This window comes from Eptatretus burgeri, chromosome 3, assembly GCF_056783735.1.
Source record: "Eptatretus burgeri isolate ZD-2024b chromosome 3, Ebu_testis_v1, whole genome shotgun sequence".
Lineage (NCBI taxonomy): Eukaryota > Metazoa > Chordata > Myxini > Myxiniformes > Myxinidae > Eptatretus > Eptatretus burgeri.
The window spans coordinates 144,943,582-144,965,309 of NC_140963.1; the positions used below are offsets into that span (position 1 = coordinate 144,943,582).

The window sequence follows — 21,728 nt, forward strand, 5'->3', positions numbered from 1 at the left end:
GAAAAAGAGAGTGCAGGCAGGATGGAGTGGGTGGAGAAGAGTTGCAGGAGTGATTTGTGACAGAAGGGTAGCTGCAAGAGTGAAGGGGAAAGTATATAAGACGGTAGTGAGACCAGCTATGTTGTATGGTTTGGAGGTGGTGGCGCTAACAAAAAGACAGGAAGCAGAGCTGGAGGTGGCAGAGTTAAAGATGCTGCGATTCTCGTTGGGAGTGACGAGGATGGATAGGATAAGGAATGAGTATATTAGAGGGACAGCGCAGGTAGGACGGTTTGGAGACAAAGTGAGAGAGGCGAGATTGAGATGGTTTGGACATGTGCACAGGAGGGAAACGGAGTATATCGGGAGAAGGATGTTGAAGATGGAGCCGCCAGGCAGGAGGAGAAGAGGAAGGCCAAAGAAGAGGTTCATGGATGCGGTGAGGGCGGACATGTGGGTGGTTGGAGTGTCAATGGAAGATGTGGAGGACAGAGCGAAATGGAGACGGTTGGTTCGCTGTAGCGACCCCTAACGGGAGCAAGCCGAAAGAGGAAGAAGATATATATATATATATATATATATATATATATATATATATATATATATATATATATATATATATATATATGTAGATATATGTATATATATAGATATATGTATATATATATGTATATATATATACACACACACACACACACACACAAAAATAAAAGTGTGTGTGTGTGTGTGTGTGTGTGTGTGTGTGTGTGTGTGTGTGTGTGTGTGTGTGTGTGTGTGTGTGTGTGTGTTAGTGTGTCTCCTCCATAACTCCAAAACTATAAAACCTAACAGCCTGAAACTATTCATGCATGCAAAGAAAACTCCAAGAAAACACGGCATTATTTAATTACTTCATCAGGCGATCCTCGGCCACCTCGCTGTATGGGGTCTTCAGGCGTTTCCTATGTAACCTTGCTGGGGTCGGAAGCCCTCATATTTTTTGACCTGTTCAACCATGCTTTGACTTGGAACAGACCGCAACAATTTCTTAACGATGAAGTAATTTTTTTTCACTTTCCTCACTCATATTGTCGAATGCCTGTTCATCATAGCCATGAATTGCTGGGTATATTGCAATGCTTATAAACACCCAGAGACACCAGCGTTTGTGGCTTTATTTAATTTGCGTATATGAATAACCCGGAGAATCTCTTAAACTTAGAAGAATTACAAAATGCAAGCTCCAGCATTGAAACTATCAGGAGTTCCGACTCTGAAAAAAGTGTTAATTTGTCCAATTCTGACATTGCACGGGCGTTTCCGGGTGCATGGTTGTATTGATGGCAATTGGTAATCGCTTGCCAAACCAAGCATTCCGTCGGAGTGCTTGATTGAGTGCTTAAGCCGCTTACTGAACTGTGCGGTGCAGTTCGTGTCCTGATCGGGATGTACAGTTGACAGTTATTACAAGGTAGAGGTACGTATACAGCACATACAGACGTGGTACATATGGGTAGATTTGGACCTGTACGGATTCTCCTTGGTTGTGTGGACATGCCATGTCTGTTACGGGTGCCGTGGTGGCAAAGTTTCATTTCTTATCTTATGGAGGTTCTCTCAGGTTTTCCTTTGTCCTGGCGCCTGATTCGAAAGCATTTGCTTATCGGATTTGTTTTACAAAAGTTATATGTTTCTCTTTGTGAGTTTCAAAGCAAAATATGTTTGATAATGCCCGATATCAGAGTCGTTTGCCGTATTGACGTGTTTTCTAATTTTTCGAGCCAATTTTTTTTCCAACCATCACACAAAACTGTTTATAAAGATAATTGTTTGTGATCATCTCCCTGAATTGTCGAGTTAAATGTAACATTGTTTTTTTTTCCGTGAAAGCTACTCAACGTTTCTGGGTTGTATAAAGTACGTACTGCAGTCAGTAAACAAACAGACTCCAACCTGCCAATTCCCGAAAAATTGCCTGTGTGTGTGTGTGTGTGTGTGTGTGTGTGTGTGTGTGTGTGTGTGTGTGTGTGTGTGTGTGTGTGTGTGTGTGTGTGTGTGTGTGTGTGTGTGTGTGTGTGTGTGTGTGTGTGTTTTTTTTGTTCACAAAGCATAACATATTCTCTCTTCTCTCCCTACCCCCCACCTCACTCTCTCTCTCTCTCTCACCCCCTGCTGGCCGTTGGTACATTATGTGTACTGTCATGGCTGATCCTTTCTTTATGTCGTGCCATGCCGTTTGGTGTTTCCACATTCCCCATTTTGAGATATATATATATAGAGAGATATATATATATATATATATATATATATATATATATATATATATATATATATATATATATATATATATAGCGAGAGAGAGAGAGAGAGAGAGAATTATAAAATATATATATATATATATATATATATATATATATATATATATATAGAGAGATATATATATATATATATATATATATATATATATATATATATATATATATATATATATATATATATATATATAGATATAGATCCACAGTCTCGTGTTGAGAAAATCGTGAGCCGAAGGCCTGGCATGGCCGCCGGGGGAGGTTTTTCTCGCTCACTGCGACCGTGTTGTTTATTGTTTCTCGACTTTAATCGATTGATATCTTGGTGTTTGTGAAACACATTATTTTCTCGGTAAACTTTACTAACTTGTTTTCCTGAGTTAGAATTTCGGGTGAACGTTTCCACATTGAGATGTTCAAGTCACTCTTAAACACGTTGTGTTTTCCATCCCTTCCAGTGAGGTGGAACTGACCGATGTACTTTCCGCCACTGGTAACATCGTTGGATCACATAATATTCGTGTTGTTTGTCGCATGAATAAGAAGTTTGTCGTGTTTGTGTCGGAGGAACACTTGAAAGCAACAATAGTTGAGCAAGGCCTGTTTATCGAACCGAACACTTACCTTTCTGTGTTCGCTTTGCAGGCCCCAACAGTTAAAATAACTATGACTAATATTCCACCATTCATAAAGAACCAGGACTTGTGTAACCAGTTAAACAAGTTCAGTAAGTTTGTGTCAAGGATCTCAATGGTGTCGATGCGTAATGTTAGCGATAAGTTTAAACACGTCATGTCCTTTAAAAGAGTGGTTGAAATGATACTACCAGAAAATGAGAAAAGACTCAATGTTGTACTCAGTACAAAAATTAATGGGTTTGAATATAAGATGTATGTCTCCTCAGAGGTCATGACGTGTTTTGGCTGTGGGGCATACGGGCATATGAAGAGTGCTTGTCCCAATGCGGTTACACCGCAAGAAAGTGAAGGTGTGGTGAGGACCGATTCCTCCTCACCATATACTGATGGGGAGAAGGTGAATCGTGAGCCGAGCCCCACCCCACCACTGGCTGAGATGTGCGACACATTAGACTCATCCACCCCGACTGGCGTTGGAGAGAGTGTGTGTAATCGTGACGTAATTAATCCACCCCCACCAAATGAGGAAGTGAAAGTGGTTGTTTCCTCTCCTTTACAATCCACTGTAGAGGACAGTGTGGACGATATGGAGGTATCCGTTATGGATACCCGGAAAAAGGTCAAAAACGGACAAACGTTGATGCCTTTGATGCTCAAGAACAGAATAAGGTTCAGATCATGTCAGGATCACGGGACCTCCAAGGTACGTCCCACATCGGAAACCCCTTGGTGGTACCGGAGTTATGTGCTGGTGTGGAAACTTCACTTGCTCCACTTGCCGGCTCTGAGCCTAACACAGAGAATAGTGAAGTGTCGCAGGATGTCTTCAGTGTTTGTCCTGATAGCCAAACTTGTTCAGACGAGTTAACAGCTGTGTCTGCCAGTGATGGGGAAATAGATAAAGGGGAAAATCCCTGTGAGTTAAATGTTCACCCTTCCCTTACAGATGATGATGTAACTGATGTGGAGGGGAAGGACATGGACAAGGCAAATTTTGAGGGGTCTTGTAAAGAGGGCAGAACTTTCTGTTCCCATGGGATCTCTTGAGCCAAATGTTCATGTTCAACAAGTAATAGAGAGGAGGCCATAGATGAAGCACTTGATTCAGACAAAACCTCTTCTACCCCACAATTCAGTGCTTTTTGTTCTCAAGAGGATGAGGGAGGAAACGACACAATCTCAGTGTCTCAAGAAAATATAATTAAATTCCTGGATGATACATTCAGGAAAAGACATGTAAAAATCAAAGATTACTTCCCGAATCTACACGATTTCATTACAACTGAAGGAGTATGATTCATTAACCTTATCAGGTTAACATGTCAGATCCCCAATTCCAAAGGTTAAGGAAATGTGTTACTTGGGCTGGGAAGGAGCTCCAAGAAAAACGAACAGAATGGAGATGAAAGTAATATCCCTGAACATCAATGGAGGCCGCAGTTGTGTGCGTCGTCTCCAAGTGTTTCTGCTCTTTCAAAATGAAAAAAAAATTGATGTGCGAATGTTACAGGAGACACACGCAAATCAGTGTTCTGAGGATGAGTGCTGCAGGGTCTTTGAAGGTTGTCTTTTTTTTAATCTAGTGCTCTTGTTGAGGCCAAGGCTGGTGTGGCAACAGTGTTGCATCCCAGACTCCAGCATTCGGAGATAACTTGTAAGGAAATTTGTAAAGGTTACTTACTGTCTGTGCAATTTGTCAGTAGTAACCTAAAGATTTGCATGACTGATGTTTTCTGTCCTCGTGCCAACTCTGAAAGAGGTGCCTTTCTGTATAAGTTGGCAGAGTTTGTAAGCACCATTGACTTGACCATGTTGTTGTGTCTGGGGGGTGATGACAACTGCACCCTCAATCCACAACTTGATCGGAACACGAGTGAGCCTCATCCACCCAGTGCAAGGCCTTTGGCACAGCTAGTTAAAAAGTTGAAACTGGTGGATGTGTGGCAGGTACAAAACGTAATATCCGTCAGTATACATGGGATTGTGCATCAAGAAATGTTTTGACGATGGCTCGCCTCGACAGATTTTATGTTAATCATGAAATGGTAAACATTGTTAAGATCTCTTATATAAGGCCGTCTGGTTTTTCCGATCATCACATGATTGTTATGGTGTGTGGCTTTCCTCATCATGTCTGTGGAAGTGCATATTGGACTTTTAATTTGAAACTTTTACAAAGTGCACATTTTATAGAAGCTTTTAAAATGGTATGGGAAAAATGTGAGTCACAAAAGGGTTCATACTTGAACTTCAGACAATGGTGGGACTGCACAAAGTCCCAAATCAAATGTTTTTGCCAACAATACTGCCCTTACAGTACATACAACACTTTTGGTGTGATATCTACTTTAAAAAAAATGATATACTTATCTGTGAGCAGAAAGCTGGATTGTCTAGCATGAATGTCCAGCAGTTGTTGGAGAAAAGGACCCTTCTGGCTGAAATGGTGAAAGAGCGGGCGACCGGTGCATTCGTCCGACTGCGGAACGAAAAAATCCAACTTGACACACCAAGCAAAGGGTTCTTCAATTTGGAAAAAATGGTCAAGACCTCTCAACAAATCCATGCTTTGCACTCTTCTGATGGTGATTTGTTGACCTCCCAGAGTGATGTGAAGCATGAACGACAAGACTATTTTTCTAAACTCTTTGCAATAAGAGTTGTGAATGAGGAGAACAGGAATGTGATGCTTGAACAGCTCCCTTCTCTGTCTGAAGACCAACAACAATTGCTTGAGCCTGACATTTCTCTTGGAGAACTTACTGCTGCGCTTAAGGATAGCAAAGATGGGAAAGCCCCTGGACTTGATGGTCTTCTGGCTGAATTTTATAAGGCTTTCTGGGACATTCTAGACCATCCTCTTCTTGAGGTCTTTCAGGAGAGTGTTGATCAAGGTGAATTGCCACTGAGCTGCCGGGGGGCAGTTTTGTGTCTCCTTCAGAAGAAAGGAAACCTGCAAGAGAACGCAAGTTGGCGGCCTGTGTCACTCTTCAACCCGGACTATAAAATCTTGTCAAAAGCACTTGCAACCCATCTAAAGGAAGTCATCTCTTTCTTGATTGGCACTGATCAATCATACTGTGTTCCAGAACGTTCCATATATGATAATATTTTTTTTGTGAGAGGCTTGATCAGTCTCGGTCGAGCAACATCTCCTGGTTTTGGTTTATTACTTTTAGATCAAGAAAAAGCTTTTGACAGTGTTAACCATTCCTTTTTGTTTGATGTATTAAGGAGAACATGGTTCTGGGGAAAATTTTATTTATTATGTTAAGTTATTGTACAAAAATGCATCTTGTCTGCTGAAGGTTAATAATAGTCTTTGTCACCCTTTCCCCTTTCAGCGAGGCATCCGTCAGGGCTGTGCGCTATCAGGCATGCTCTACAATCTACCCGTTGAACCTTTATTAGCTTTACTCCGGAACTCAGTGTTAGGAGTCTCTCTTTCAATAAACTCCAAAGTCGTTGTTTCAGCTTATGCTGATGATATTTGTGTTGCTATTTCAAATCAAAAAGACGTTTCTGAGGTCTCTCTTTGTCTTACCCAGTTTGAGCTTGCTTTTACTGCAAGGGTAAATTGGAATAAAAGTGTAGCTTTTTGGCTGGGCCTGAGCTCGCCTTCCTCGTCCCTGCTTGTTTTACCAGGAGGAATACAGTGAAGTAGTGAGGGGTTTAAATATTTAGGCTTATTTCTAGGAATTGAAGCTTATGAACAAAAAAATTGGTTGAACTTCCTGGAAAAAATTAAATTGAAACTGGCAAGGTGGAGAAGATTGTACCAACTTCTCTCACTTAAGACACGGGTGTCAATCATAAACAACCTGGTGGTTCCATTTATTTGGCATAGAGTTATCCCACTTGAATCTCCAAGATACTTAGTCATGGGAATTCAGAGGGTTCTGACTGATTCTTTCTGGTGTGGCCACCATTGGCTTTGCCCAGACGTGGTCTGCAGACCCCGAAATGCAGGTGGTCAAAACCTGATGCATATCCCAAGTCGGATAATGGCGTTCCGGATTTCCACGATTAAGCGCTTACTCTACAGTTAGTGTGTTCCTTGGCAACCTCCCACAAACTCCTGGTTGCAGAAAGCAGAAGGTCTGAAATATGACCGTGAACTCTTCCTCATCGACCAGCAACACGTTGGCATGTCTCAGCTCCCCAGTTTTCATCAGAACCTTTTGAATGCTTGGCAAGTCCTCGGAGTGCAATGGTTAGAGGTATCATACGATGCCCAAAAGTTTCTACATTAACTATTAGTTCAGAATCCTTTATTCTCTGGAATTTCAACCTCCAGGTTGTTTATGACTGTTTCACCAGTGTTGGAATAAACATAGTGCGAGACCTGTTGCAGCCATCCTTGAATGCCAAGCTACCTGCGAGCTCACTTTCCTCAAAAATTGGCGTTCGTTCTGCTCGAATTGTGGAAAATGACTTGAAAGCAGTAATTCAAACCTTTCATAGACTAAACATCGGGTGGACTGGGGTGGATGAAGTAGTAGACTCGCGTCTCTATTTCCCTGAACTTCGAATTGCCTCAAAAAAGCAAGAGGGTGTGTTCTCCTCAAACTTAGAGGAAATTGGTGTGTTTCACGTCATGGGGAAAACGGCTATCTACAAAATATGTCTGGAAGCATGTACACCTGGTTTTACAAAACTGTTAAAAAAAAAAACCGGTGGAATGAGACCTTACCTGCTGGAACTTTTAAAACTCCAGTTTGGAACAAAATGTATAGTTCTCCAACTCTTGGACGAACTGGAGACCTGAATTGGAGACTAGCGCATCAAGCCCTGGTCACACAGACATTACTCCATAAGTTTAACTCTTCTGTTCCGATGTTTTGTCCTTTTTCGGATTTAATTGAAAACGTGAGCCACGCTTTTATTGAATGTTAGAGATTGGTACCCGTCTTTCCCTTCCACCAACAGCTTTCCTGTAAATTTAATTTTGTTTTTTACTTTCCAGATATATATATATACATACATACATATATATACACATACATATATATATATATATAGATATATATATATATATACATACATATATATATCTTCTTCTTCTTCTTCTTTCGGCTGCTCCCGTTAGGGGTCGCCACAGCGGATCATCTGTATGATCCGCATAGTGATTTGGCACATGTTTTACACCGGATGCCCTTCCTGACGCAACCCTGGTCGCCTCTTACGACACAGGGATATGGTACACCTTTTTTAACCGGGGTATACACCGGCCCAGTATACTGGTACTCATTTCGCCGACCTCGGAAGGATGACAGGCTGAGTCAACCCCCTGGTGTATTAAATCAGTGGCCCAACGGGGCTTGAACTCAGGACCTCTTGGATCCCAAGCCGCTGCCCTAACCACTGCGCCAACACCAGGTATATATATATATATATATATATATATATATATATATATATATATATATATATATATATATATATATATATATATATATATATATACATATATACATATATACATACATACATACATATATATATATATATATATATATATATATATATATATATATATATATATATATATATATATATATATATATATATATATATATATATATATATATATATATATATATATATATATATATATATATATATATATATATATATATATATATACATATATATATATATATATATATATATATATATATATATATATATATATATATATATATATATATATATATATATATATATATACATATACATATATATATATATATATATATATATATATATACACATATATATATATATATATATATATATATATATATATATATATATATATATATATATATATATATATATATATATATATATATATATATATATATATATATATATATATATATATATATATACATATATATATATATATATATATATATATATATATATATATATATATATATATATATATACATATATATATATATATATATATATATATGTATATATGTATATATATATATATATATATATACATATATACATATATATATATATATATATATATATATATATATATATACATATATATATACATATACATATACATACATATACATACATATACATATATATATATATATATATATATATATATATATATATATATATATATTTGCATATCCTCGCTGAAGTGTTGCCAAGGGAAATGCAACGCAATATGTATTGAAATATTTCCTCGATGTTAAATTGGGAAATGTTGGCCTCATGGTTTTGTTTAAACTACAATCTTGGGATTGCAAAAATGCACTTGGACTTGTATCGAAATGTTTCACCTTCGAAGGATGCCAAACCTTCTGGCCTGGAGGCTGCTTGTCTGGCATGTTGACCATCAACCCAAGCCTGTGTCTGCTCTGTAGTCTCAGCTGACCTGGAGGCTGCTTGTCTTTCACGTTGATCCTCAACCTGAGCTTGAGTCTGCTCTGTAGTCTCAGCTAACCTGTTTGCTGCTTGTCTTTCACGTTGATCCTCAACTTGAACCTGTGTCTGCTCGGTTGTCTCAACTAACATGGAGGCTGTTTGTCTTGCATATTGTTCCTCAAGCCAATCCTCTTTCAGCTTTGTTGTCTCAGCTGTTCTGGAGGTTGCTTGTCTTGCACATTGGTCCTCAAACCGAGCCTGTGTCTGCTTTTGAGTCCCAAGTGACTTGTAGACTGCCATTGTCTTTGCATCCAATTTGCTTTCTGCCAATCAGCGGTCTTTTTTGGTGGCGTGTGACAGTATTTATAAATGTAAGTAAGCGAGGTTAAGATATTTCATAACAGAAGTGTTCCTTTGGGAGTTCCAGAAGTGCTCCAGTCGGCATCTTACCGTGATGATATTTCTGACATCTTATATATTATTTCCGAGTTTGTGGTTTCGTGTCGCGCTATCTTCGACTTTGTTCTGCGCTCGAGTAACGTGATATTCGGCTTACATTATCTCAAAGACCATATGAGGTGCATGGTACAAAAAAAGTAAATAAAATGGTTCTGAAACAGTTAAGTCGTATTCCACTTACTGCATTAAAGTAAAATTACTACTGATACTCTGCATCAGTTCCTTTCTCAAAAACACCCACCCCAACATGTCGCGCAGAGCGCGGGTTATGGTAGTGGTAGATTAAAGTTTAAAAAGCAAGAGAGGGATCATATAGAGACAGGGAAGATTTCAGGTGTGAAAGAAACATACCAAGGGAGGAATACACAGTTTCCGTTATTAGCTTGCATACATAATATGACCGCAACATACGATCTTCAAAATCCATAATACTTTTTGCAGTAGTTTTTTGCTTTTTGTATCGTTAAATGTCCTACCGATGTCATTGCCCAACAATAGTGAAAAATAATGCTTTTACAAAATAATATGTCATCAAAGTTGTTGATAGATTTTCATGTTGTGACCACGTTTCTGTTAGCCTTTGGTTGTAAATTCATCAGAACATGATTATTCTGCTTTAATTTTGCATAAAAGAGTGTCTTGGAATGCACAAATTTAAGGTTAAAATAACAAAATTTCCTGATCTGGGGAGGGGGGACACCTGTCTCCCAGATCGTTCCTGCCTCCCAGACCCTTCCCCCCTCCCAGACCCTTCATCCCACACAGATCGTCCCCTCCCCTCTGATTTTCAGCTACTCCCAGATCCGCCACCCCTCCCAGACCCTCCCAGATCCTCTCCTCCTCCCAGATTCTCCATCCCACACAGATCTTCCCATATCCTCCACCCCTCCTCCCAGATTCTCCATCCCACACAGATCTTCCCATATCCTCCACCCCTCCTCCCAGATTCTCCATCCCACATAGATCCTTCACCCTTCCCAGAACCTCTCCTCTTCCCATATCCTCCACCACTCCCAAACCTCTCCTCTTTCCAGATCCTCCATCCCACCCAGATCCAGGGATAGAGCTCCCATCCTTCCATCATTTAAAAGGATAGATCTCTCCTCCTTCCATCATTTAAAGGGATAGAGCTCCCCCCCTTCCCTCATTTAAAAGGATAAAACTCCCCTCCTCCATCATTTAAAAGGATAGATCTCTCCTCCTTCCATCATTTGAAAGGATAGAGCTCCCCTCCTTCCATCATTTAAAAGGATAGAGCTCCCCTCCTTCATCATTTGAAAGGATAGAGCTCCCCTCCTCCATCATTTAAAAGGATAGAGCTCCCCTCCTCCATCATTTAAAAGGAAAGAGCTCCTCTCCTCCATCATTTGAAAGGAGAGAGCTCCCCTCCTCCATCATTTGAAAGGAGAGAGCTCCCCTCCTCCATCATTTGAAAGGAGAGAGCTCCCCTCCTCCATAATTTGAAAGGATAGAGCTCCCCTCCTTCCATCATTAAAGGATAGAACTATCCTCCTTCCATCATTTAAGAGGATAGATCTCTCCTCCTTCCATCATTTAAGAGGATAGATCTCTCCTCCTTCCATCATTTAAGAGGATAGATCTCTCCTCCTTCCATCATTTGAAAGGATGGAACTCTCCTCCTTCCATCATTAAAGAGGATAGAGATCCCCTCCTTGCATCATTTAAAAGGATAGATCTCTCTTCCTTCCATCATTTGAAAGGATCGAACTCAATGTCAGGTCATGCCAGATTAGATCTGTGACTTGCTACAGGTATCATGTAAACCTACACGAACATGTTCCATGGTCGGGTTGGCTTCGACTAAACCATCTCCCCCACCAGGTTTTTTGGTGAAGAGGGTGTATGATATGGACACCCAGCAGGATTAAAAACAAAACCTGTCAAAGGGTGGAGGATCTCCTTGTGGGCCAACTGCCATCCATATATAGTGCCCAACTGTGTCTGCGGATGTCCTCCTGCAGTTGGGTTACTTCTTATTAAGAGGTTGGTGGCAGGATTTGCACTCCAGCCTCCGTAAAACCCTTCATTCCGCAAAACACAAAAACGCAAAGAAATCTGAAAACCCACTGTGTGGGAGTACCTCCTGTGCAGATTCCCTTCGCAGGGCAGCTCACCGGATGACAGGATTGGGGCAAAGCCTTCGGGACCCCCAATCTTTGATGATAGGAGGGAAACCACAGGGTAACATTCCCGGGTCAGATTGCGGGAGAGTGTGTCGGAGTGGTGCTAAGGTGTCGTCCACCAGACGGCGGTCTCCTTGGGTTAACCTGAGGCAGTCCCTTCGGGGGTGTGCCTGGAATGTCCTATCTCTAAGAGAGGATAAATACCTATCTCTGTTGTCATCTGAGCTCAAGCGTTTGGACATCGGGATTGCAGCTCTCTCTGAGGTTTGGAGACCGGATTGCGGCGAGACCATGGTGGGTGGTTACACCTACTATTGGTCTGGTTGTTCTGATGGCTACATTGCCCAAGGAGTTGCTGTAGCTGTGTCCAATAAGCTGACTCCAATGACAATTGAGGTAACACCGGTTAACGACCGTATTATGAGACTAAGAATTCGTCACTCCTTCGGTGTCATTTCCCTGGTCTCTGTTTATGCTCCGACTGAGGCGAGTGATCTCACCGTGAAGGATGCATTCTACGCCACGCTCGAGTCTGTGGTTGATCAGTGCCTCAGATGAGATACACTTCTAGTCTTGGGGGATTTCAATGCATCGACTGGAACTGAGAGGGACGTTTATGAGACATGTGTTGGTCCCCATGGGTCAGGAACTATGAACCTGAATAGCACCAAGTTCCTTGAGTTTGCAAGAAGTCATGGACTTAGGGTGGCTGGTTCATGGTTTCAGCACCCACAAGCTCATCGCTGGACTTGGTATTCCAAAGCTGGCGGTGTGGCAAAGGAGATTGATCATGTCCTCATTGATGGTTGCTGGAGGATGAACCAGAATTGCAAGGTCTACTGGAGTGTTCAGTTCCTCAATACCGACCACCGGCTTGTTGTAACAACCCTGAAGTTTCACCTTAAATCCAGGAGAATTATGTATCCCAGCCAAGGCTGGATGTTGGCAAGCTCAAGGATGAGAGGGCAGCTGAGGAGTTTGCGAACAGGCTGAGTGGACACTTGGGGGGTTTGGGTGCTTTGGGAGGTCCTGAAGAGTTGTGGAGTGCCTTCAAGACCACCGTCCTTGATGTTGTCAGTTGATGTCTTGGAACTCACCATAGGGCGAAGAAGAATTTTGTCTCTCAAGGGACACTGGATACCATTGACCAGAGTCGCAGGGCCAGGCTGAATGGCAGAGCTGAGCTGTTCAGGCAGCTGAGGCGTAAAACTGTATGTGCGCTAAGAGTGTACAAGGAGGCCTATATGCGAGGAATCTGTGAGGGGGTAGAGCATCACCTGTGGTCAAGTGATTCTCGTCCCGCTTACAGGGGAATTCGCGCATTGCGTTCATCCAAGCCCATCCCTCGCTGTACTGCAGTGAGATCAGAGGGTGGTAGGCTCTTGACAGATAATGCAGGAGATAGCAGAGATTTGTACTACATCTCGAGTACAAAAGGTTTGAGAGCTAAAGTCATTAGATGATGGGATGGGGACCTCCGAATGGGCATTCTTAAGTTTTGCAATTGGTGCATTATGTGGGGGCACTGCTTAAAGTAGCCGCCAAAATCTGTTTAAATTACATTTTGAGTACATGAATCAATCTGGTGCCAAGAGATTCATTTTGGCACTCTGATTTCCCATATGTATTTCTTAAGTGACGGATTTGGTGGAAAATACATTTAAGAACGGCCGAAAGGGGGCGCTATTTTTAGCACATGTAAAACACATCTCAAGTACATCAATGTAACTTTGTGAAAATATTCCTTTGACCTTCCTAATGCAGGATCAGTTATTCTTAAGTGATGTCTTTGGTGCAAAACCCATTTCAGAAGGGTTCAATATCAATTATGGTCAAATTCCTGTGAAGGAGGAAGTAAGATTGGTGTACTCAGGAACCAACATTTGCTTCAGGTTTAAACTATTAGATAACTGCATGGAAGATGACTAATCACTTGTGGGCCTACATGACTCATCATATATACTGCTGGCTTAGCATGCAAGGATGGGCTCATGCAGTGTGTTGGTGATACATGTAGATCATCTGTGCAGCATAGTCTCTGTTTGGTGGCACACAAATATGGTGCTGTGATTCCCATTTCATCATTCTGAATGTAGTAGTTGCAGATATTTTACAACTGAGAGGTGAGTTTTATCTTGAGTTAGAGTAGTTCAGATAACATATATTAGGGACCCTAAGCCAATAACTTATTGTGGCTTGTGGTTAAATCGACGAATTGACAACGAGGAGGGGTTTAGTATATCCCATAATTCAGCCTACAATTCATGGATCCCTGACCCATTCTTGACTCTATCACCACGCACAGAGGTAAAATTTGTTGAAGGTGACTGTTTTCGCTTTCTTTATTATTATATTCACTTATAATAATGTAAATCTTTTCTACCAGTAATACAAGAAATGGTGTTAGCGAGCAGCACTACTTATTAGTCTCCGCCACAGAGCTGCAGATGTCTCTCATCCCATTATCTATCATTTTAGAATTAACACCATTGTTGATAAACTCTGGTAATACTGGTATTGTGTCGTATGTAATCCCAACTTTTTTGGATATTATAACATGTTTTTGAAGTGCATTTTTGCGAGTTATAGCTTATGAAATCCATTTCATTTCAGGTCATAGGCCAGTGAAACAGATATGGAATCATCTGATCGTTCCAACAACGATGTTCCTGCATCCAGGCATTGTATTCTCCACATTGCCGGCAAGCCCTCAGTGAAGACCCCACGTTGTGATGTTTTTCCATTCAATGAGAAGAACTGGAGTACTGTGCAGGCTGCAGCTGAGAAAAGGCGTGCAAAACCCCAATTTCTGAAATCAGTGTACTATGACTTGGTTGTCAGCTTGTCTCAGAACCCGGACGAGAATGATGGGTATCATGTATCCTGCTACCAGAAATTCACAGCAGTTACATCAACACCCTCAGCTCCTGGAGATAGACCATCTGACCTTAGTGAGAGGAGTTTTCCTCATTTGCATTCAAACGCAAGGGCAGATGACGAAGCTGAACCCTCGTCATCTGGAATACTTCCTGCAACTTGCCTTTTCTGCAATTCAAAGAGGAAGAAGAAAAAAGGTGGAGCTATCAAACTGTTAGGTTCGTGTGAGACATTAGAGGCCGGACATAAAATTCAAGAGGCCACTCAGGATGAAGCTATCCTTTCCAAGGTCGTTGGTGTAGACCTGGTTGCAAAACAAGCAAAGTATCATCACTCATTCAAGAGCGCATTTTTACTTGCAGCCAGTAGAAATTCTAATACTGATGACATTCCACAGAAAATGACAGTTGCAATTAGACATATCCATGAATGTGTTGAAAAGTCTGTAATTGTTGACAAACGTGCAGAACTGTTGACATCTGTTTATCAATGTTATTTGGACTTTTGTTCATCTGCTGATGAGTCCCCTGTGCATAAGCAAAGTCTCATGCGAAACCTTAGAAATAAATTTGGGTCCAAATTCAAGATACAGAGTCCAGCAGGTAAGAAATTGGGCAGCATTCTGTACAATGCAGAAATCGCTGATGATTCCGTACGAGTGGCTTATGACTACGCAGAGTCCGAAGAACGACTCCTCCTCAACCAAGCAGCACTTATTTTGCGAAAGCAGCTGTTAAATGCTCCCCATAAAGACATACCAGAAAATCCAACATGAGATGATATCAGAGATGGAGACACAATTGTACCCAACCCTTGATGAACTTCTTCAAAGTTCTGTACACAGGCAACATATCTGACCAATTTGGAAAGCAGATAAAACGTCCAATTGGTTCAACAAGTCAGGATGCATTGTTTGTTGTTCAAAGAGGCCATGCAAAACCAGCAAAACATGTCACTCTGGGTATGGCTATCAGATCTATCACTGGTAGCAAGAAACTTGTTCAAGTTCTGAATAGGTTTGGTCATTGTCTTAACTATTCTTGCTTGGAGGAACTCGAAACAGCTACCGCTGAAGCGATCCAAGAGAGAAAAGAAGCTTGCCCTGAGAACACTTTGCCAAGACTTTGCCAGGATGGGACTCGCGTTTGACAATTTTGATGAAATAACCCAAACGTTGTCGGGGAGCAACACACTTCATGATATGATGGGAATTCTGTATCAAAACTAGCCATGTGATAGTACCAGCATTCGATGGATTAATGAAACACCAGTGCCAGTTAGAAAGCCAATACCAGGAGCAAAGAAAGCTTTCCAGAAGAAGAGGTCTCTCGCTGTCGCTGACACTCCTCTTGCTCCGTATTTCGGTGTACCCAAAATGACAGTCTTCAGCTACAAGAACACATCCGTATTTAACCTCCCAGATGTGGCAATTAGGGCAACGCATCTTGACCTCATATGGATGATGTGCCACGCGTTTGAGACTGATATTCATCCCATGTGAGTTGGCTTCAATGCCATCTTCTACAAGGATGAGCGACCAAAACAGGAAGTGAGATACATGCCAAACCTTAAGGAGCCTATCATCAGCTTGTTGGTCGTGTGAAAAACCCTTTAGACAACCCAGAAGTGTGCTGAAGAATGCGATCAAGATTTCAACGCCCTACTTAGCAGTATTTCAGCGACTGTTTCTCAGGCAACGTATTCAAAATAATCCAGTAATACTGTCACAACCATGAAAGTGACAATGTTCTGCTATATTGGAAAACCAATATTCCTCAAAACCAAGTGCTCAGACATGTGGTAACTCTAGCATGCTGCCCCAGAGCCAGAGGGCTACTCAGTAAGAAATGACCTTTGTTTTACCTGCTTTGTATTGATCTTAATATCACGAAAACAGGTATTTGCATCTGACACCTTCTTAAATGGGTTTTGCACCAACAAGATCACTTAAGAACGAGTGATCCTTTTATTATGAAGGTCAAAATAATATTTCCACAACGTTTTCTTGATGTAATTGAGATGTTTTAAATGTGCTAAAAATAGCACCCTATTTAGGCCGTTCTTAAATGGGTTTTGCATCAAAATCGTCACTTAAGAATTACTGATCCTTCATCAAAATGGTCTAAAGATTATTCCCACAAAGGTTCACTAATGTACTCAAAATGTGATTTAAACGTGACAGTGGCACTCCCTTTAGGCCATTCTTAAATGTGTTTTGCAACAAATCCGTCACTAAAGAATTACATATCGGTAACCACAGTGCCAAAATTAAACTCATGGCAGAAGTTTGATTCATGTACTCAAAATGTAATTTAAACAGATTTTGGCGGCTACTTTAACAGTGCCTCCTACGTAATGCACCAAATGGAAAACTTAAAAATGCCCATTCGGAGGTCCCCACCCCACCATCTAATGACTTTAGCTCTCAAACCTTTTGTACTCGAGATGTAGTACAATAGTGGGGCAACTTATGCTATATTTAGCTAAGATGCCCCACTAGTGGGGCAACTTAGCATAACAATTGTGCATTTTGTGAGGAAAGCACCAAATTTGGAACACGAGTAGCCTATCATATTATGAACAGATTTGGATATTGGGCCATCTCAAATTCAGCGCTGATGGCTGTGGCAGCCATTTTCCACTGCCATCAATAATTTTGCGATGGCCCAATATCCAAATCTGTTCATAATATGATAGGCTACTCGTGTGCCAAATTTGGTGCTTTCCTCACAAAATGCACAATTGTTATGCTATATTTAGCTAATTTGCCCCACTACAAATCTCTGTTAGCTCCCGGACTAAGAGGAGTCCGAAGTGAAAGCCCGCTGGGCCGGTTACTTTGAGCGGTTGTACAAGGCTGAGCTACCAGCTGTCAGGTGTGTTACAATCCCTGTTGCTGACCCTAAATCAACTGTGGTCCACCTTCGCTTGTGGAAACACAGGCTCCGGTGAGCGAGTTGAAATGGGGGTAAAGCTCCAGGGATCTGTGGCATCCATGTTGAACTTCTCAAGGCTGGTGGAAATGCTGCACTCGTGTCGTTGCATGCAGTTCTGTGCTCTGCCTGGAACACAGGCATCATCCCAACTGACTGGAAGAGGGGCCTTGTTGTCCCTCTCTGGAAAGGGAAGGGTGATTGCCAAGACTGCAACAACTACCGAGGGGTGACGCTGCTCTCAGTGCCGGGCAAGGCCTTTGCCCGGATAATTCTTGATAGGCTTCACCACCACTTGCTTGAGCACCAGCATCCAGAGCAGTCAGGCTTCACACCAAAGAGGTCAACGATTGACCGTATCCTTGCTCTTCATGTCCTCACCGAATGCAGACGAGAGTTTCGGCAGGGGCTGCTTGCAGCCAATGTTGATCTCTGTAAAGCGTTCGATTCAGTGAATCGGGATGTCCTCTGGAGGATTCTTGGTCTTCGTGGGGTGCCACCAAAACTGATCGATCTGATGTCTGAACTCTACTCTGGTACTGTGAGTGCTGTGCGATGTGGTAGTACCATCACTGACTTATTTCCAGTTGTTACTGGAGTTCGTCAGGGGTGTGTTCTGGCCCCCACACTTTTCAGCACTTGTATGGACTGGATTCTAGGGAGGATGTCGGAGAGATCAAGCTATGGTGCATCGTTTGGGAATGTCAAGTTCTCTGACCTTGACTTCGCAGATAATGCAGTCATCTTTGCGGAGACTTTAGATATCCTTTCGCAGGCCCTCGAGGTGCTGAATGAGGAATCGAAGCTGCTGGGATTATGGGTTTCCTGGGTCAAAAGTAATATCCAGGCTTTCAATGACATCTTGGATCCTGCTGTCCTGTCTGTGCCTGTTTGTGGTGAGGATGTTGAGGTCATCGAGAGATTCACTTACCTCGGCAGTGATATTCATGTCTCTGCTGGTTGTGAGTCAGAGGTCAACAGACGTCTGTGTCGAGCCTGGGGAGTCATGGATTCACTGGATAATGGGGTGTGGCACTGCCGGTACCTGTGCAGGAGGAGGAAAGTCTGAGTCTTCAGGTCCTTGGTGCTTCCAGTCTTGCTCTATGGATGTGAGACTTGGACTCTGACCAAGGATCTGAGAGGAAGACTTAATTCCTTTGGTACTAGGTCTCTTCGGAGAATCCTTGGACACAAAGTCCGACCAGTGATAGCCAACGAGCAGTTGCTGACAAAGACTCAAATTAGATTTGTTACCTGCATAGTCCGTGAGCATCAGCTGTGGCTGTATGGACATGTGGCTCGTTTTCCTGACGCTGATCCTGCTATTCAGATTCTCTCAGCGAGGGAGTCTCATGAGTGGAGGAGGCCAATGGGCCGACCACGTGCCTCGTGGTTGCAGCAGGTTGATCGGCATCTCAAGGAGATTGGGATTGGCCAGGCATCCACCTGGGGATGGCCAGATGGAGGCTCCTGGAGTACCGGCGGAAAGTGGATGCAGCGATGCGCTGCTCTGGCACATGCTCCCATAGCTGACCTGTCCTGACATCATTTAAAAGGATAGATCTCTCCTCCTTCCATCATTTAAAGGGATAGAGCTTCCCTCCTTCCATCATTTAAAAGGAAAGTGCTTCCCTCCATCCATCATTTGAAAGGATAGAACTCTCCTCCTTCCATCATTTAAAAGGATGGTGCTCCTGTCCTCCATCATTTAAAAGGATCGATCTCTCCAGCTTCCATCATTTGAAAGGATAGAGCTCCCCTCCTTCCATCATTCAAGAGGATAGAGCTCCCCTCGTATCATCATTTGAAGGGATAGAATCAGCACGGACAACCACCCAGTATAACCGTTACCGAGAGACTGTTTCAGCAGCACCGACACTCTATAACGTGTATGCTGACCACCATGATCAACACCACATTCCAAACTCGGTAACTGTAGTTTGTGATTGAAGTTGTTATTGTATGGGTATGTGCTGACTTTGTTAACGTAACCAGGTTACCATTAATCAGCTTACTGTGAGCTCCTTCAGGCATGCAGCAAGGAGGTGACAAGGAATCGAATTTCATTGGTATTTAATGTATTTACTATATTTAGTGTTTTAGGGTCCAAGGACATTTCCTGACAAGCACCTGGAAACGTGTGAGTGCTCTAATGGTGTGCAGGTGGACGCGCTTGTTTAATGAATACATGACTGTCAAAGGACACAAGGTCATTATCTTGTTTGGAGGCTTCACAGGTGTAAATGTTGAGGGAAAAGCCATTCCTTTGGTACGATGGACGGAGCTGACAAATGAATGTTTTACTGAAGCCATCAATGGCGTAATTACTTGATGAATCCAGAGCAATATATTGAGCATCCATCGGTCAATGCCTTGATTTTGTTCCCTTCGTTATATGTGCGACAGGACAGTGTGCTGCACCTGCTTGTTTAAAATAGCGCAGACTCAAAAGGAGCTTCTGAACACAGATTACCTCAAACTGCAAATTGCTCGTCAAATTGTCGAATCATCGTTGCTCCGGTAAGAAAGAACATAGCTGTTCGGTTAAATGATTGTGACAAAGGCTGAGCCACGACAAGCCCGGGACGCAGCGCACAGGCGAGGGACGCCGCCTGGCAATTGCGGACGCAATCAGGGCTACGAACGATGCTCGAAGTGCCGGCCGAGCGAAAGGCACAAATTGCTGGCGTGGCCGGCCTGACCTCAGGCGGATTGACGCCGCGGTCACCTGGGCCACGTGTTGGGCCACCTCGGACCTTGCAGTTCAAATTGTCTCGAGGATGGCTTCAGGATGTGTTGGGAAGCATGAGAGCAGGTTATTTTATTCTGTGTTAAAGTAGTTTTGTTAATAAATAAACAATTGCAGGTATATGACGTTTTGAGTCAAAGCAATGGTGATGTGGAAGGAATTGTTCCGTGATATTGATGGAATTGCATCTCTCTCACACACACACACACACACACACACACACACACACACACACACACACACACACACACACACACACACACACACACACACACACACACACACACACACACACACACACACACACACACACACACACACACACACACACACACACACACTATGAAATGCTTTTTGAAAGGCAATTATTTCTGTTGCTCTGTCCCTCGTACCACAAAGGAATGTGTTTACATCTGACGACGATGTGCCAGCAGATGATCTCAAAGGAAGCACAGGGTATTCCAAAAAGACCCAGACAACTTTCGTTAATTTATGTATAACCACAAATGAAACGATACCCTTTGGTTTATCATGGAGTATGATCGTACTCCATATAGAGCGATGTTATGGGGGGAAAAATGGCCACCAATTCAAATGTGTACACAATGCGTTCATAAACTCCTAAAAAGTGAAGTCATAGGCATTTATAAGCCACAACGTTTATTGTCGAGCTTTTTCTGAACTACCAAGACTTAAAAAGACACCAAAATGCATTGCAAAGTACTATATCGAGAGATCTCGAAAACGGCAATTTGTACTTCTCCTTGCAGTTCTTCCCTTCGGAAAACAATGTAAAACTGTAGCCCGACCGACATAAATAACTGCTGAAGCCATGCTGGTGATTCCAACGCGAGGAAGTTATTTTGTCTCTGGGCTACTGCACACAACCCAAAATTTAAAAATATGTCAAACATTAATCGTTTTATTAGGAAAATAAATCTAACATAAATGTGGATTCGACCAAACCAGCCCAGGATTGTGATGGGAGAAAATGGACAGATCCATTCCAAAAGTGATACATATCCAAACCATTCCCCAAATCAACTGGAACAAGTATTAAAGCTAGAAGGGCACTCAGTGGCGTGCATACCTCCACCACGTAATATCTGATCCACGAGAACACATCGGGCCCAATATGTTTTTGAAATATCATGCTATACAGTTCTATATCGTTTTTTGGCCCGATCTCAACGGTGAAGAATCACTTAAAAAATTCTAGTAGCAAATCCGGATCCAGATCTTCACCAAAATCTAAT

General features: G+C 42.1%; 1 protein-coding gene and 1 pseudogene across 1 annotated transcript in view; both read left to right on the forward strand.

The window, feature by feature from the left end:
* LOC147031217 (uncharacterized) overlaps positions 1-16,131 on the forward strand; it is a 66,998-nt pseudogene extending 50,867 nt beyond the window's left edge.
* LOC147031215 (uncharacterized) overlaps positions 1-21,728 on the forward strand; it is a 477,388-nt gene that overhangs the window by 285,458 nt on the left and 170,202 nt on the right. The window lies entirely within an intron of this gene.